This window comes from Rhipicephalus sanguineus, chromosome 2 (genome assembly GCF_013339695.2).
Source record: "Rhipicephalus sanguineus isolate Rsan-2018 chromosome 2, BIME_Rsan_1.4, whole genome shotgun sequence".
NCBI lineage: Eukaryota > Metazoa > Arthropoda > Arachnida > Ixodida > Ixodidae > Rhipicephalus > Rhipicephalus sanguineus.
Genome location: NC_051177.1, coordinates 107,876,087 through 107,895,394, shown reverse-complemented (window position 1 = coordinate 107,895,394; position 19,308 = coordinate 107,876,087). Strand labels below are relative to the sequence as shown.

Genomic DNA, 19,308 nt, shown 5'->3' with positions numbered 1-19,308 from the left:
CATTGCCAAGGACAACGTATTTCATGGAATACTCCAAAGCGCAATGTCGAAGCGGGATAACGGTCACGCTGAACACAGGAAAACAGCCTCTTTAAAGACATAAATAGCAGAATTCAGTGCAGTATTGCTGTTTCTGTTACTATTCAGTATACACAGTACGTGGGCTTTCTTTTCGAATATAAACGAACTTGCCCAGAAACGAAGTTTGTTAAACTACTATTTTGTCGATTAGCTGTCGCCTTTCAACAAATAAGTATTTTCTCCTGCTTTTATTACGACGACGTGCAATGTACTTTTGAATAGTGTTTAAATGGGCAATTTCAAATTGATAGTAACTTGCTTACATGCCCAACTTAGAATATATCAATTAAGGCTAACAAAGTACATCAATAAGAAAGAAGCTGCAGCTGAATCACACTAAGGGCGAGGCATTGATGGTGCCATTGGTTCGTTGCTCAATACGAAGAGGCAGGCACGTAGAAACGAGTTTTTTTTTTTTTTTTCGGGGGGGGGGGGGGGGGCTTGCCTACGTGCCTGCGAAGAGGTATTAAGGAGCACAGTGAACACTTGTTGTCAAAAGGCCCCGGTTTTCGACGTGCTTTTGTTTTGCACACGCACGGACGTGCACACTTAGCCAGCCGTAAAGACAGCAGCTGTTACTTTTAGCAGTAATTAAAACGTACCACTCGTGTACAGATGCTGTATATTTTTAAACAGCAAAAGCGCAGTAGTAGTAGTAGTATTAAGAACCGATCAGACGCGGTTGACGCGTTGCGGCCGCCCGATTGTACACTACAGTACAGGCGCGCGTCCGAGAAAGAAGTGGTGAACAAGCTATGGCCTCCAAGATTGCGCGCCGGCGTATCAGAGGCCATGAACAGGGAGATGCAGTCGACGGAAGGGAGAGAGAGTTGCCGCAACTCAGTTCAAGGATTCAAATCGCCCGCTGAGCGAGAGAGCCAATCAGTTCAAACCGAAGAACGCGCACGCGCAGAGACGTCAGTGAACACGTGACGTTTTCAAACGGGTTCCGTTGAAAGGCTCCCTGCGCTCGCTGCGAACGAAGTGGTGTTTCGCGCATCTATTTTTACCGTGTTTATCAATATTACGTGCGGTTATCGTTGTTGAATGAACACGTACTACTTACATCGCGTGTCGGGACGTTCGGGTCGTTGTTTGACATGGAATCGACGGCGGCGATGCGTCGTCGTGGCACCAACCAACGGACGCGAGCTTTGAACAAGAGCGCAAGCGCGGGCCGTTTGACGAGACAGTCGCCGCAGCGGATACAACACCTCGGTGAGTTCAAGAATGTTACCAAATTGCGTTACTGAGTTACCTTAGTGCATGAAAACTTTTATGCAGGTAAGAGTGCCTGGGCGGGCGGCCAGTTACCACAGAAGGGATGCTGCGCAAGAGCAAGGGCCTGCTAAAAAAGTATGCATTGTGCTAGTATCGCTGCTTTCTGTGCTCTTCGTTATACCTTTCTATGGAGCGGTTGCCGTGTGCGTTGATTACAGTTGAAAACAAGCTGAAGAATGCGCGTTCCATTACGGGATTCTGTGCTCCTGCCACGCACGCCTTGTGTTGTTGAGCCGTTATAACTTGGCTGCACGAGATCGTCGCTTGGAGCGACTTGCACATTGCCTTGTCGCCGTAAAAGTGGGTCCGCTTTTAAACATACTGGTCGTTCCACACCCTTTCTGTGGTGTAAATGCAATTGAAGTTATAGTTCCATAAGCATAGGTATAATGAATTAACTTGCAAAGGTAGACGGGGACGCAGGTAGGAAGACACAATGCTGTCATGCACACGCTATACTGCTCAGAGCATATGTCTCTGGTTGCGTCGGCGTCTACCGTGCTGCGTCGTTTTTGCAAGTAATTAGCACAGTTGCCTTCTGGCTACGCAAGGTCGCGGCTCGTAGCACCTAGATGTGTGCTGGATGCCCATTGAAGCAATGCATTTGTCTGAATCACGCTATGGATACTGGTAGTAACAGGAAGTACACACATCAAGTCGCACAGCATGCATGTAGTGTGTGTGTTTTCTTTTTGGACATTACATATTTTTTATAAACGTTGTGTGACAGTCAGGCTCCTGTCATTTTCGCTCATGAACTTGAAGTCGAGGCGGAAATACTTTGCCGCAAGCAAAATTACATTTACGCTGTTAATTAACAACTCGTTCATCCACTTTTAATTATTGAGGGAGGTAGTTTATATTAAAAAGATATAGTGTGTGCCAAGTTGTGGCATGCCGTTTTTTTTTTTTTTTGAAATCGCGTGAGTTGCACGTTATCCGAGATATTCAACTTCCAATTTTAAGGTTGATATCGAAACTGGGCGCGGGACACGCGGCGTGTCTGAACTGCACGTGACAAGGAAGGGACGACATTTCAAGCAAAACTTGGTATGCGCTAAATTGTCATGCACCACAACTTTCTAATATAAACAACTGCACTCAAGTCAGCAATTAAAAAGTAGGTAATGAGTGCTTGATATTTAGTGTCAGTTCAATTAAGCTTATTAAGCAAGTACATGCTCTTTTTGTTGCTGTGTTTGTGTGATAAAAATTGGGTCAGATATCTGACATGCCATTTCATATTTTCTTTGATGAACCATACACGTTCTACTACAAATTCTTGTAACAGGGAATGGCACCATTGCAAAAGCTTCTTATCCCAAATGGTAAATGGTTTAGGCTGTGCTGGTGCATTGAAACACTACTTGATTGTGTTGTACTGTATAGTCCTTGTTTTCCTTGGTGCTTTGCTAAAGAAAGAGGAAATTGAAAGGGGGTTCTTATTTGCAGGATGTACAACTAAGATCTAGCATTCAGTGAAACTGGTGACAATGCTGCTTTAGTTTATGAAGTAGTTAATTAGAGAATGCAATTTCTGATATCTGTATATGTGTTTGCAGATCACAGTGAGGTTACTGGTTCTCAGGCGTGATTACAGCACTGAGAAATTGAACAAACTAAAAAAGAATGGAATAGATCAAGGGGCTCAGTTTTTTTGTTCGACAAAACCTGATGAAGCCAAGGGAGGTATAGGGGAGATTATTCGTAGTTTTTAAAAGTAGTGTAGTAATTATGACATAAAGAGGAATTAATGTAGACAAAAATACAAACATTCTGCTGCCAGGGCCTGAACCTACAACAAAGTGTTGCATCTCATACTCCACCACTCTAGCTACGACATAGTCGTTCTCTCATCCACCCCACTGGGCACTTCTGTGTGTGTAATCCCGGCAGTGCCACACCAGCATTCGTAGTCATGCTGGTGTCGCATAGCCCGTGAAATCTACGAGCTGGTAGCTGATCAATAAACCGTCATGAGCTACCTGAGGGCATAAAGTTTGCTGGCACGAGGCCCTCGCTATTAAAGAACAAAAGAACGGGAGTGGATCAAGGGCTCATTAAATTGAACAGGCACTTCTAGTGTAAAGGACCAGGTCTGCACATGAATGGACTTTAGTACAGCAAGGATAGTTGTTTCAGAGAGAGGAAAATTGGGCATGTTGCTAAAGCGTGCCCAAGATTTAATGAAAGTAAGAACAGCAGAGGGACAGAAAAACTGACACAGTGCTCAATCTTTTCTGTCCCGTCTGGCATTCTTGCTCTTTTACTGAATCTTAAGCTTTTTTGAAATCTCCACATTCATGATGTCATACAATAAATGGGCTCATTGTCATCCATTCTGCAAATTGAGCACACGTATATTTATTTAATATTTTGATGGGAGTGCTCCTGGAGTTGTGTTCAAATTACCTATATGGCAAGCTGTATATCTCACCCTTTTGTAATACACAATTGTAGCAAAATTCGACAACTAATGCAAATTACAATTATTTGCAGTGACCCACTGCTACTCTAATACTTGTTCTTAATGCATCCTGGGCCTATTTTCGAGGACAATTTTGGTATATAATGATATGCCTGTGTTAAGCCATCATGCTTAATATTACTACTTGTGTACTGTAAGGACTCTTTGTGCACAAGTTGACGGAACTTTTTGTGGTATCTGTTATGCATGTATCCAGCAGCTCAAGAGACTGAAGTGGTGGACAGCTTGCTGTGAAAGATGGAAGCGTTCTTCCTGCAAGTCTGGACAAGGCCATATTAAATGGTATTTATTTGTTTCCATCAATACAAATCGACCGTTTAGACCCTTTCAATTGAGAGACCTATTGCTCCTATATTGTGAGCAACTCCAAGACAGGAAACAATATGTAATAGCAAGTGCATGTCATATACATGTTCCACTTGGCCATTCATGCTTGTGGCCACCTGCTTCTGGTAGGATGTGCTGAAAAAATATGTTGTCAGCTACCTGCACAGCGCCATAGCAGGATATCTCACTGTTTGAGGAAACTTGGGACATCTATGCGAGGCAGAATTAACAAATTGATTTTCAGAGTTTCATGATAAAGTAAAACTTGGTAAAACAAGTTGTAAGGTATGCATGCTTGTGTGTTAGAGTGCCGTCTTAGGCATTGTATTTGCCCTAACCAAGTTGTGCCAATGAACTGGCAGCAGACTATGGCATTCAAGTATTATTCTTTACCTTTATGTGCAAAACAGCAATAACGAAGAGCAAGACTGGTAGAGCACAGCCAGAGTGCTGACTACGAACTGAATGTTATTAGTAAAATCCAGCCATATATTGCAGTTTCAAAAAGTAATTTTCACAGAGGAAAGGAAGAAAGGGACACATCAGGTGTCTTATCATTGAGTGATGTTAATTCCGCTGCCATATCTATTAATGGCGTGCTGACTATCTTGTCACCAGATGAAGCAAATTTTTGCATGCACGCTCCTTGTACTGTAATGCTCAGTGACTTCCATATTCTTTTTTACATTGTTTGGCCCCTGCCACGGTGGTCTAGTGGTTATGGCGCCCGAAGTTTGCGGGATCGAATCCCGGTCGCGGCGGCTGCATTTTTGATGGAGGCGAAAATGTTTGAGGCCCGTGTACTTAGATTTAGGTGCACGTTAAAGAACCCCAGGTGTTCGAAATTTCCGGAGTCCTCCACTATGGCATCTCTCATAATCATATCGTGGTTTTGGGTCATAAAACCCCTGATATTATTACATTGTTTGCGCATTCCATAGCTTGGTCGTTAACATTGTCCCGTCTGCTGTTTAAAACTTCACTACAAGCTAATAGGATATTGTATTCCAGATGAGTTATTCGATGTCTTGTGTGATTGGTGGTCCCCTTATATTTGCATGTGATGTTTGGTGCTTGTTTGCCGGTAAGCACCTAGCCCATTTATAACACGCCGTCAATCAACTTCGCCGCTAAGTTAGGGAAAACGTGTTTAACTTTTTTCATCATGCTGACTAAATCAAACAGCTCTGAACAGGCGTTTGATGTCTGCTATTTTTCGCTTCTTACAAACTGTGACATGTACCTTGGAATACCACTGTGAAACTGTTCAACTCTTTCGTGATTTCTTACTTCAAAAGGAGCATTTGGTTGTCGTAGACTGCTTGTCAGTAAGTGTGGGTTTATAGTTATAAAAAAAATATTCTTACAAGTATATCCCACAGTGAGTATGCCACTTTTGAAACAGAACATTTCTTATAGCTGTTGTGTTCTGCAGGCTTTAGTCTAACCAGCTTGCATAACTGCAGTAAAGCCAAAGTAAAATGGTGTTCTGAAGTTTGAAAACACACTTCATTGTCAGCCGTGTTATTAGGTTTGTTTGTAGAGAAGCCTATGAAGAGTAATTATGACATACAAAATGCACTTAACAGCATATCAGCTTGTACGATGCAAATTAAATTGAAGCTACTCTTAATTCTTGTGGCGTGGTGGAATTTTGTTTAGGAGCAATGAAAATATGCTACACGATACGAACTTCCAAAAGCTGTTTGCATCTCACTTGGGTAAACAGACAAAATTACTTCAAAATGTCTCGTAGTTTTTGTAAGTTTTCTTAGTAAACATATTGTTACTCAGTAGGCAAAGTTAAATAAGAGAGTTGGGCTAGTTTGTGTGATTGCTTTAGCTGTGACATATCTCCTAACGCCTATGCTGAACAGGAAAATGAAGAGTGAAGGGGCAGAGGCAGCTCAATCTTTTTGGCAGCTCAACTGCCAGAGAGTGCTAGGCTTCAGCTGACGAAATTGAAACAATCAGACATGCAAGGAAGTCACTTTACGTGCAAGCAAATCCACTGAGCAATGCACTCTATTTATTTGACTGTTAAAACTAAAAACGTAACTCGTGTTTTTAACTAGATAAGTGGGCTCTGACTGCTCTCTAGACAGACAGGCAGTAAGACTGCTGCATTTTCATGGCTGGTGATAAATATGTAAGCGTGCCATTTTTGAACTCGCTGGGCAAGAAGTGGCATATCTTAAGAAGCTTAGCAACAGTGACTTCTGTCGCCAGTGAAACTTTTTTTGCTGGCCTGCTTAAATGATATTCTGGCACACTTGTTGGATCATTTGTTTGTCCATTGGGGATACTCTGGGTTTGCGAATGAATTTAAGCAGTTGAAGGCAAGAGCTCTGCCCTGTCTCTCCTCTTATGTTTGTTATATGTCTAGCTGAAAATTATGTTGCAGCCAAAGTGGTAAAGTATGGTTCACACCTTTGACATAGAAGGTATTCATAAAGCTCTGGCACAGCGTGCTTTTCGTTCTTGCCCTCTTTTGCATTTTTACTGGGGAACGCAATGTGCTGGTCATGCACTGCAGTTATACCCATACAGAACTAATCAAATAATTTCATCGTGACGTGTGCAAAGATTGTTATATTTTTCTAGTGGAACTTTTAGTTATAAGTGCCCTGTCCTTCTGTCGCAGGCTTCATCTGTCACAAATCGCTGGCCACGAATGTAAAGAATACCTTGGCCCCACTTCTGTCGAGGGAACCGAAGTTGCCTGAACAGATGAAGAGGGGTGGTGCTACCAATAGTGAACGACTGTGATTTTATAATGTGCAAGTGTATGAAAAATCTCGTTACACTAATTTAACGTTAATTGCATTCACTAGTCAAGTGTCAATATTGTAATGTGTAAGTTTATGCACAGTTGCATTAAGTGAGCGCTCATTCAAGCTTCAAGTTCGCAATCATATATTTTGGTGGTATTCATAGGGCACACATTCCACTTTAAATTGTGATCTGCTCCTTTACTGAGGGTGCATGCAGGTCCTTGAAACGATTGAAAACCCTTGAAAAAGTAAAAGTACATTTTTAAAGCCCTGAAACCCTTGGAATTTCTTAGCATATAGTGTCCAATATTGACAATACTAATTTCTTTCGGTGTTCTGTAAACATTTGTCTAGCAAACTGAGGGAACATGTCATGCTCAGTGATGATTCGGCTACTGTGTTTACCTTGCTTGCATCACTGCTTTACCGATCATTCATTTCGTTTCCGCAACTGTCGGTCCGCCTTCTCCCCCTTTCTCTTGATTTGGCTTCTTGGGACTCGACTTCACTTCCAGCGCTTATGCTAGTTTCTCTTCTTCTATAGCAAGCTCACTACTTGTGATAGATCTTCTAGCTCAACAAACATCCACTGTCCTATAATGCAGGCAAAATGTGAAAAAAAAGTTGATGCTTTGTGCTAGAAACCAAGTACTTCTGACTAAAGCTGATGGCACTGCTGCTCAGGCTTAGTGATTGACTCCCATGTAGTGATTGTTATTGATCTTTTGTGTAGGCAAGAACCTTGACTTTGTATGTAGAGGATATTTGCTAAGTTGATTGCTCTGCTGGCATAAATCCAATTCGCACTTGACTCAATTGTTATCAAAGCCCAAAAACAGGAGAAGCATGATGACTGCATGGAGTCAAAAATGTATTCAACGATCGAATTGTAAAAATTGGGGATAAAATTTTGAAGCGGTCATTACTATTTTGTTGTTTAGCAGGTCAGTACTCGGAAAAAGTAGAAGCGTCGTACATCACCGTCATAAAACTAAACAGTTTCTCAATGCCTGAAAAAGTGAGACGGGGGAACTGAACAAGATTACTTATCTAATATAAAAGATGTCCCAGCAGCTTCATTAATGCTGTGAATTTTGTGCACAGTAGGAAGCTAATATGATCAGGTAGAGTATCGGACGCATTATCTCAAGGTTGTAGATTTGGTCCCTATCAGCAGCAAGTTGATTTTTCATCCTGTTTAATTCCTTGCCATTTATGTCATAATTACTACTCTACAGTTAAAACCTACAAATTATGTCCTTTATACTTTCCTTGGCTTCATTGTCTCTCGGTTCTGACTTGGCTAAATCCCATTTTTTACTTCAAATGCATAAAGCTCCCCGTATTGTTTTGGAAACTTTGTTAGAGCAGAAAATTGATACTTGTGATGCTGCCTTCCATCCTCCAAGAACCTTCTATAGGAATCCTTGAAGATCCTTGAATTTGGGCTTTGAAACCAGTATGAGCCCTGTTCACTCCTTCTGCACATTTCTTCCCGTAGTGTGTGTGCCTTGCCAGTAGTGTTTATGCGCTTTTTTACCTTCTGATACTTGTAGTTGTCTAAAATTTATTTATTAAAGTGGTGCTTTACATAGTGTTTAACTTATTTTGTCAACTTGGATGCGGTTTGCACATTACAGTGGGAAGTTCTTGCTATGTCAAACCACAAATACTTAGAAACTTGAACAAAAGTTGTTGCTTAAAAATAAATATTTTACTTAGAAAACTGTTCTCTTCTTTTTTCCCAAGTTACACAGAAACTCGGCTAGTGTCCATTAAAACAAGCTAATAGAGAAGAATAGAAGTTCATGGCAGTGTTAATGTGTTGCTGCTTGGCATGTGCCTTGGTGTCGCCAATCTCGGGTGCAAGTATAAGTGTCGTTTACTCACAGGTGTTTGCACCCTGCAAACACTACCTGAATGGACAAAGGGAGCCATGTATACTGCTAAAATATGACCTGTGTGAATATCTGTTGGTAGAGGAGACTGGTATATAGCTTTGGCTGTGAGAGACTTCGAGATATAATACGGATTTGAGTAAGTTTTAAACATTACCTCCTTTGCTGCACCTTACAGCGTGTGAAAAACAAGCAGTGTATTCATAAACGATGATGCTAAAGGTTTTATTCCAGCTGGCAGCAATCTGAATGTATGTTGCGTAATTGAGATTATTGTTGTTTTGAAAGAATGGGCAAATGAAAATGTAGGCACTTATGTACTGCAGGCCAAAGGTGACCTAGCTAGGCCTGCAGTACACATGTACTTACATATACATTTGGCCGTTTTCCCAAATCAAGAATGATCTCAGTCAGGCTATGAGCGTCACCCATGTTTCATTGACCTTTCAGTGTTGAATGTGAAAACCCTATCAACAATGCTTCAATTTGACGTTCACCGTTTTTTCAACGATAAATCAATATTGATTTCCTTAATGGTCGTTCAATTGAAAGTCGTGGGCCAATTTTCAATACTGGTCAACAGCTAGCGCAACGAAATTTCACTTGAACCACAACGTATTTTCAATTGACATTTCTTTTCCTCTCAATGATAAATCAATGTTGATTTGCGTAATGGTCTTTCAATTGAAAGTCGCGGGCCAATTTTCAATACTGGTCAACAGCTACCGCAACGAAATTTCACTTGAACCACAACGTATTTTCAATTGACGTTTCTTTTCCTCTCAATGATAAATCAATGTTGATTTGCGTAATGGTCTTTCAATTGAAAGTCGCAGGCCAATTTTCAATACTGGTCAATAGCTTGCTCAACGGTTTTTCTATTGATCCACAATGCATTTTCAATTGACTTTTCTTTTCCTCTCAACGATATATCGATGTTGATTTACAACATGGTCTTTCAATTGAAAGTCGCGGGCCAATTTTCAATACTGGTCAACAGTTTTCTCAACAGTTTTTCTATTGATCCACAATGTATTTTCAGTGCCATCTGTTGACATTGCTCAATAACTTCTCAATGGTTTTTCAATGAGAATTTTTGTAAGGGAAAGGCGCCCGCCGAATGGGGATCACAATTTGATTTAGAAAAAGTAATCTAACGCTGGCGCGAATAGGATTCAAAGGACGTCGGAGTACGGGCCTGCTACCAATTATAAATCCGACGGTCGCCTATTTTATGCCTGTAACCGCTATCTGTGTAAATCACACCCATTAATGCAAATAATTTTTGGTTTAGACGTGCGACTAAGGCGGGCACTAACGTGTACAAAGTAGGGGCAAGAAGAGCGTCCTAGTTCTGAGTAATAATGAAACAAAAAACCACATCCAATATTTCGCCTTCCGCAAGATATCTCACGATTATCTTTAGAGAACACGGAAAACTGATTAAAAAGACTGATAAAACTAAACAAGTTCTCCCTACCAGAGCACTGCACGGGCCGTGATTTTCGGCCCGGGCCCGGCCCGGACCCGGAACTCTTGCAAGTTTACCCGCCCGAGCCCGGCCCGGTGATTCAATACGCGACCCGGGCCCGGACCGAACCCGAGAAAAAATTTCGCCTACCCAGCCCGGCCCGGCCCGGCTCGACGGCAGATCAGGCCCGAAAGAGGCCCGATCCAATAATGTAGGCGGTGTTGCCAGAACATAGAATATACAGCAAAGTGTTAAGTAGCAAATATCTAAGATTTGATGGCGAATGTTTGGCAAACAGTTTTAATTTAACCTACGGTAATTTCGTGTAAAAAGGGGCTCACAGTGGAAACAGTTGAGTGGACACACTGGGGACAATGAATCTTTGCCCGGCAATGGTATACTATAGCTGTTTTTTTTGTTTTTGCAAATACAATGGGTGTCATCAAGAGCGTTTTGTAGCAGATATTGCAGCAAGGAAAGTGATTTGTAGCATGAATTCAGTTTCGATAAGAAGTGAATAAAAACAGAGCAGACAGAGAACAAAACGCTCGCTTCAATTTGTTTTTATATCACACCACTGCTACAATATACAGTCCATAAGTCTTTCGTGGCATATTTAGTAGTTTATTTGTTCACGTGTTATTGTGCAAGAAATCAGATTATCTAGAGATTCCCGCTTTAAGCAAGCCGTGCACCGTTGCATCACATATCCTGCCACGCTAAAGTTTCTCGCACTGCATGCGCTTGCCGCTGGGGTGCACATCTGCCTTGTGAATTGTGAAGGTGTCGGCAGTCTTTGTTCTTAACTTCCTCCAGTGGAGCAAATTTAGGATGTCTTTGTGGACCTCTGCAGCATGAACGTAGCTGTGCATTTCTATAGTTCCCGAACGTCGTGACACTATTCAGTACCACCTATAAAGCTCCTGTTTGAGGGCTTCTCCTGGCAGTTTTCATCAATGTATGTTATGCACGGCTTGCACCGCGCTCTATTTTTTTCTATGTCATAATGGTCTATGCCTTCCTACTGATCTTGTACTCAGGGGCGTAGCCAGAAATTTTTTTCGGGGGGGGGGGGGAGGGTTCAACCATACTTTATGTATGTTCGTGCGTGCGTTTATATGTGTGCGTGTATATATACGCAAGCAAAAGTGAAAAAGTTCGGGGGGGTTTGAACCCCCCCCCCAACCCCCCCCCCCCCCCCTGGCTACGCCCCTGGCTGTACTGGTAGAAGGTGATCACTAGAATACGCGGGTAGGATTGGCAGGAGGTGGACGAAGCCATTTCGATCTATTTTCGATGTTCGTTACAGTTTGGTAATAAAGGCTTGAATAAGCTTCTCGGCGCTTACTCATTGGATGCATATGTTTCGAGGTAAAGGGACATCACACGGCACGGAATTCGTAATTGCCTTTTTTCAAGCGTGATATTTCATCAAGCAAATACATTTTGCCTGACGCCTTATGCTGTTTGAACCTATGCTATTCCTGCACATTCCAACAGTGTTGCGGCAGTATCATATGGCTCTCACACTATACCTGTATAGCGCAGGGGACCCAAACACGCGGCCCGTGGGCCTCTCCCTAGAGGCCCGCGGCCCGCGCATGACTATCTTCGTCTCATTTTTTTCATTTTCTTGGTAAGTATGCTTTTAAAGGGGTACTAACACGAATATTTTCAGTTGTCGTTTTTTTGCGTCAAATGAAAGGTCAAGCCTTCAAGAGCCTAGAAAATGTAGTGCTAAGCGCGATTGCGCCCTGAAAAATTAATTACAGTATGTTTTTTAAAGCTAGTTTCGGTTCCTACTGTACCCTGACGTCACAACACGTTATGAGCTTCTCGTCACGTGCTCACGCAATATATAGTGACGTTTCCACGGCCGCACCGCACCGTGGTTCTGTTGGTGACGCACAAGCGGCCATTTTGGAAGTTTTGATGGCGCACAAGCGGCCATCTTCGATGTTTTGGTACCTAACGTCATCACAATTAGCCAGACTGCTGCGTGATGTCACCAGAATTTCTACTGTAGCCTGAAGTGAAGCTATTGTCGATGTCAGTAGGTGCGCCACGGAAAAATTGACTTTAATATCAAAATAAACTATATTATCACCATTTGCTGAGCTTCACACTCGCTCAGAGCCGTCTCTGCACACAGGAGAATTGCATGGCAGAGTAAACTCGCCTTCAAAAAATGGTGTCAGTACCCTTTTAAGTTGCACAGGCATGACAGGTCTAAAGCTTTGCTGTCGTGAGGCATCCCCTGTGGCTACCATGTGTTGATACGTAACCGTGAAAGAAAACTCTATATTTCAAAATCGGCGTCCAGATTGTAGTCATGTTCAAGATAGGTATTGATATGTTGTTGGAATCCTGCCGCTAAATACCCTTCAGAAACGACCCATATGTGATATATCGAAAAGCTCTTCTTTTAAATGGCAACGCTAGCTGACATTTGATACGACGTAGCCTCTCCCCCCATTAGCATTTTGGATATGATAACGATTTCAAATAAAACACAGAATAACGACATGTTAACTATATAAGCGCCTTTTATATCTACCTTTAGCTCACCCGTTTAAGTTAAATCAAGTAGCCTCATATGCAAGGGGCAAAACAAGTTCAGTACTTGTCCCTAATAATATTTCTCCAAATAGCTTTCCCCACATAAAAAAAGTTTTTTCGAGAGAAAATGTGAAACATATATGTATGCACAACGTATGTGGAACAAACTTGAAGGGGCACTAGAAAGAAAAACAATTTTTCTATTATCAGTAAATTACTATTTCGCAATTTCTAAATCACCACGCTCGCCAGGACAAGAGTCTTGATAAGTGAGAAAACGCGCAAAAAGATAAATGCGGGTGGCGACGCCCTCTTGAAATTCGCGCAGCAGATGCCGTGACACCTTAGATTCTGACGGCGTCTAATGAGGCCTACGTAGCTCCTAATGACTAAAAATGAGGTACATTGACCTCTGAGGGGGCCATAGACTTAACATACCGAGTGTCAGGAAATTTTGTAGAGCCAATATCCCCGAAATACGACAACTACAGTTTGAAATCCGTGACGTCATGCTCGGAGTTTCGGCGCGAAACTTAAAAATGGAATTTTGACCTTCATTTTCTCGTCTGATAATAAAGTTATAATGGCGAAATGAATGACATTCGAGTTCTTAGAGTACACTTTATCAGTCTAAAACGATTCAGTGCTTCACTATAGTGTCTATTTAAGAACCGAACAAAGTCCAAGCCCGGCCCGACCCGAGCCCGCCACCTCAAACCCGGGCCCGGCCCTAAGCCCGGAGCTTCAGGCCCGAGCCCGGCCCGGGCCCGCCGTGAAAGCTACTTTACCCGGCCCGGCCCGGCCCACGGGCCGGGCCGGGCCCGGGTTTCCGGGTAGGCCCGAGCCCGTGCATCGCTCAACTCCCTACTTACCCCATGAAGTGACGAAGGCAGACGCGTATTACATATGGCAAACATGTTCATGCATACAGTGAGAACGTCCTCGTGTCCTGCTTTAAAGCATACTCCATACAGTAACACGTGCTATGATAACCGGATACAGGACAACAGATGTCACAGAACACTGTTTCAATCCATACGCAGCACAGCACCTGCAGCAAGAGTATATTGCATACCCAACATTCTTTATGCGATAAGGGCAAGTCGGCATCATAACAAGAGAAAAGCATTGATGAAGAACAGAGCACCATTATTCATGGTAATAGTTTGCAACTAAGATACATGTTAAGTTTACACAAACCCGACAGAAGTGTGCCGTATCGGATGTCGGGTTTAAGACAGCTTTTACACGAAATCTTGCGTGACTCCATCAAAATTTTGCAGCACCTTGGATTCATAACAGATATAAACAAGAGAGCTCGTCTGGTTTGTTGTTTATGACCGCGAAACAACCCCTTTATGTGTTCGTGTTTACTTTAACACGTACCCGTCAAGTTTTTAACGTTGCAGCAACTGATATACCCCGCACCAGGAGCCAGGTTCGCACAGCTCTATCGACTACCGTTTCCAACAAACTAACAGGTCAGCATCAGTCCGATAAGCGGATGCGACCACTTTTCGTCCGGTTTATGAAAGAGCACTGAAATACATCAAGTGCCACGAAGCTTAGAAAACAGCACTTCGTAAAAAAGTTTTTACCTGGGCTAGTTGGTTTGCTTGCATTATGGCGAAAAAGTGTGAATGACAGGACAGGAGGACAACAAGAGGAAAAAGATATCTGTGGGCATGTTTTCGACGGAATTCATCACCATTGTGGTAAATAAATAAGTATATAGGCCTTCAATATCAAAATGGATTGACACGCGGCATCATTGACATTTAGCAGCCTTTCACCACAACACTCCACATATTAATGGTCTTCTAAAGACTTACATAAAAATTGTTGCCCGTCCCTACCGTGAGCGATTCAGGCAGATCTCCGGTCGAAGTTCGCAAAAAAACGGTTTATTATCGCTATCACAACTTCACTCCCCACTATCTAATATAATTGCTGCAGTCACGAAAAAAAGCTGAAAAGCTGCGGATAATAAGTTGTTATTAGTGCCTGGTGAAAGTAGGAAAACAAACATCCATTTCGGTATGTCGAGCCCTGCAGAGTGAGCAACAGAAACAATGCTTCCCTCTATCCTACTATTCTAACTGCCGTCCACAAGCTCTCTGGTCCCACTACTCTGACTTTCCCTTAGCAGCGCATGCTTACCCATGTCCCTTTAGGCTGGGCGAGAGTGGGTCACCTAAACGCTCGTTAAGGAAAATAATCGCCGCGTCCGGGATTCGATACCGCGATCTTCGGGTCAGCAGTCAAGCATCGTGACCACTAGACCACCGTGGCGGGTTTTTTTTCGAGACCCCCACGAAAGTTTAATTAAATTAAAAAAAAGCCTTGCTACTGACAACCTTAAGCAGCGTCGGCCGAACACAAAAATTGCCCTACCAAATTAGTAAACGTCAGATCGGCATGAAGTCCCACTAGTGAGTTTCACCATTCGTTTGAATCTCTAGGCAGGCATTAGCAAAACTTCCCGAATATGACGTCAATGATCACTGGGCGTAAACGGTGCCCATTCGTGGGATAAAATAGCTCATTTTAATTCTTTGCATATTTTGTGTTCTTTTTTGCACAAAATGAAAGTTTTCGGTGCTATGTGCGGATGTACAGAGGAGCATTTTGTATTGCGCAGCTGTGCAAAAGTAGAAAATGTGGGTGAATTCTAGAAAGTTGTGTCGATATAGGGCTATGTAAGGGCCTGCGCAGTATAAGTGAAACATAAAGGCCTCTATAGTAGTGATGCAGAACTATCGATGGTACCATCGGTACTATTGATAGCTGAGTCACTATCGAACTATCGATGGTAAAAAATACTATTGATAGCCTATCGATAGTAAAAACGTCGATGGTACTATCGATAGTGTAAAATCAACAGCACGAACTCATTGCAGAATAAGCTTGATTCCCTGCGCGCATGGTACATGATGGAGCGGGAGGAGCAGGCTGAAGGGCAAGAAAGTTGACATGCTTGTGTTCTTCACCACAGTGCTTTGCTGACACATGACCATAGAGTCAAACTGTTCTTCTGTAGCGGAAAGGAAGCGTTACATGTGGTGGAACTGCGCGGCTTGAAATTTATATTATTTTATAATTTATTATTTTATGATTTCAAAGCTTAAATAATATCAAGAACTAGGTTTGTTAATTGTAAGGTGTAACTGGTTGTTTTTGGATGTGGATTTATTCATGGACATATTTCGCTAGTTTCAATGCGGAAATAACTTATTTCTTTCGCCAAAAGTTGCTCATAAATTAAGCGAAGCTGATAGTAGGCTATCGCAAATATTTTGGCAATATGACCGGCCAGCAACGGCATCATTATTCCCACTACTATCGATAGTAGTGTCACGTGGTTGTGACGGTGAAGAATGCAGCAGCAAGACTGGGAAATACCGAGCTCTTTATTTCGGCGAACTTTTGCCCAGAATATCAAAACCCAAAATACAAGCGATATACGCTGCGCACTGATAGCGGCGAGAATAGTCGTCGGCCGTCGAGTAATCTGATCATTGGTGGAACGCGTCGTCTTTCATACATCAATCATCGAACCTTCCAGCTTTAGCGCTGGTGCTTGCGTAAGCTCTCAAATAAACTTGACTATTCGCGTCCGGCGCGTAATCTTAACAAAATAATCTCAAACAATCGTGAAGCTTCTCAAACATTACGGTGTGGTCAAACGGTGCTAAGAGTTTTGTGGGTGAAACCCGAATACTTGATAACAAAGCAATAAACACGCGTGGCAGTAGTATCGCTAGTAATATTAACGATGGTACTACCGCTTCCACTATCGATAGTCCATTGTAGTACAATCGATAGTTTCTTTACACTATCGATAGTTTCATGAAAACTATCGATGCTATTGATAATCAATTTACCGATAGTTCTGCGTCACTACTCTATAGTCCTCGAACGAAGTGTTCTGACAATGCAGTGTAATATGCCAGGGCTTTAAAATCATTAAAAAGTTTGAGACTCCCCGAATGGAACATCTTTCAAGCCGTGCCTTTCTCCGCAGAGTCTGCAAGTCTTCTTAACGTCTCTCTCACCAGCACACCAAACGCATCTTAATTTTTGTACACCTCGTGCCATTACCCATACCGCATCACGCGTTCAAAAGGTTGGAGTAAATGATGAACTCACGTTTTTCTCTTCGCTCTGCGATGCTTGTTTTGGCATCAGGCCCTTGTCAAGTGTTCCACGAGTTATGATGAAAGCGCGCACAGATAACCCCTGAGCCCATTATGCTCGCTACATAACGATGCATCGTTGCGGGCTGGATGTTTCAAGAGCCCCGAAAGGCAGCAAATAGCGGCGCGATGCGCTATCACACTAAATAACGTACAAAACAAAAACGTCGGGAGGGCCCTGCGGTCGTTATTAGAAACACAGATGCTACACTTCATCACGGCGCTCCGCATACAATTCTATCGTACCGCAAATTAATGCGGGCCTTTTACTTTTTCATTGTGTCCTGCCGTATATCACAAGTCCCTAGGCACACTGTAATGAAGCGAGAAGACAAATGATAACACGAGAACGTAACTCAGAGTTCAAGAAAAAGACATTATTTGCGAGGTACAATTTACGCTTTCGCTTCTTCTCAAACGAGGCTTCTCAACAATACCATAGTAAGAAAAAAAAAGTGAAATTTGTGGTTATTTGTGGTTTTTGTCACGAAAGTAAATGGAAGACTGCAATGTAGACAGCTCCCAGAGTTCGTTAGCATTCATTTTGGTTGTAGCGCCGGAGAAGCTGTTGTCGCTTTACAGTATTTCTCATCGCGACCTCTTTTTTTTTTGCTTCTCGATTGCTTGTGTTCCCTTAGCGCTCAACAAAATGAAATAATACATTACTTTCGCGTTCATGAATGCACGCCAATTCAAGTGTGATTTTTCTTCAAGACGAAGGTAGAGCTAGAGAAATATGGCCAGACATTATTTATGTGTAGGAAGAGAATTTTTCGTCGACAAGCTCACAATTAATCTCGTGCTACATACAATACATCGGTTGAGTGAAGTGGGCTAAATGATCCCGAAGGGGAGTCCAAATTAGGAAAAGAGAACACCTATAACCTTAACGAGTAAGTATGACGATATTTTCTGGTTAAGCGCCAGGTGTACTGGGGCTTTTCTCGACGTGACGACAGTAACCTTGTTTGAATCTTGTTTTTTTTTTGACTGAGTAGTGAGGAACTTGAAACACGGTTACTTGAATAATGAAAATATCGATAAAATGGCTTCTTCGAACATACATCTGTTAGATTTTTATCATTATTTCTAAAGCCTACCCTTAGGCATGCAAATTCGCTGTATGAAAAATACACATGCAAATTTGCTTTACATCTAAAGTCGGTGTAATGGTGGAACGGTCCATCAACGCAGCGGTCAAGGTCAGGTTGTCGGCAATGTCGAAGGCCGGTTGCACGTAGGTGGCGACGACGGTTAACATGTACACCTGTACAGGTACACAGCAAGTGTGTCGCAGTCACATCGCGGACAGGGGCGTCAAAAAATGGGAACAATGCACCATAGGCATAGTTCCGAGATCACAGCATCCAGGGTAACGGGGCTTTGGAGAACTATCAAGAACGCGAATTTGAAACACAACACTTTCGGAAAAGAAACGAGGCTGGGTTTGGAAAAGTGTATGTAATGCATCGTTCCTCAGGAAGAATCAGGGGAAGGGGAGTCATGAGTATTGTTAATCAGCAACCGTTGACAAAACACATCTGGAAGACCATCCCTGCCTGTCCCCTGGGCCAGCAAGCCTCTCTTCCGCAGTGCTGCTGTAGAGATGAGGTTTTGACAGGCAGGCGGTAGAGCTGAAACAAGAACTGAAAACATAGGAGGGATTAGGAGTCCTCTGAAGATGTCATGGGGATACGCGGATACGAGCAGCGAACAATATGTCACTGCGACCTCGCGAAACAGCTGCCCTTCGCTGTGATCTGCTCCTATACCGGTGTGCCGAACACACACACACACACACACACACACGGCGCTGCAGTGCCGAAACTGGTAGCCTTCACGAGGCACAGATATTGGATCGTATTTCCGCTCGGACCAGGCTCATCTTTCTTGTGTCTCATATAAGTTTCTATACACGCTATGTCTTGGTGTTCTTTTGGGAGCGAACGCGGCCAGGTGATATATGAGGTCAAATGACGATGTGTTTAGCAGGTGTATATAGGTACAAGTGCAGCAACGTTCTAGTTCGCCACCAGTCTTCTGATCCCTGTCAAGCTGTGCCGGATCTCTGAAGTGGAGAAACGATGGATCCTATTAAAGAGATGGCAGCTTCTGACTGTAGCGACTTGCGCTAAGCATACGTCACGCCAAGGCTACTAGCTGCTGCACTTTTTTTCGAGGCCTTTAAACAAGGTAGTAAAATTGAACTCCTTGTTGCAATTTCTTTTCTCTG

General features: G+C 42.8%; 1 long non-coding RNA gene across 2 annotated transcripts; it reads left to right on the top strand.

The window, feature by feature from the left end:
- The first annotated feature begins 1,018 nt into the window (after positions 1 to 1,018).
- LOC125757202 (uncharacterized) lies at positions 1,019 to 9,488 on the top strand. Of its 2 annotated transcripts, none has more exons than XR_007415135.1 (4): positions 1,019 to 1,299; positions 1,366 to 1,437; positions 4,050 to 4,132; positions 6,822 to 9,488. It is a non-coding gene; the product is annotated as an uncharacterized LOC125757202 (long non-coding RNA). The 2 variants fall into 2 exon arrangements; XR_007415134.1 differs by having other exon boundaries at positions 4,047 to 4,132.
- The last annotated feature ends 9,820 nt before the right edge of the window (positions 9,489 to 19,308 follow it).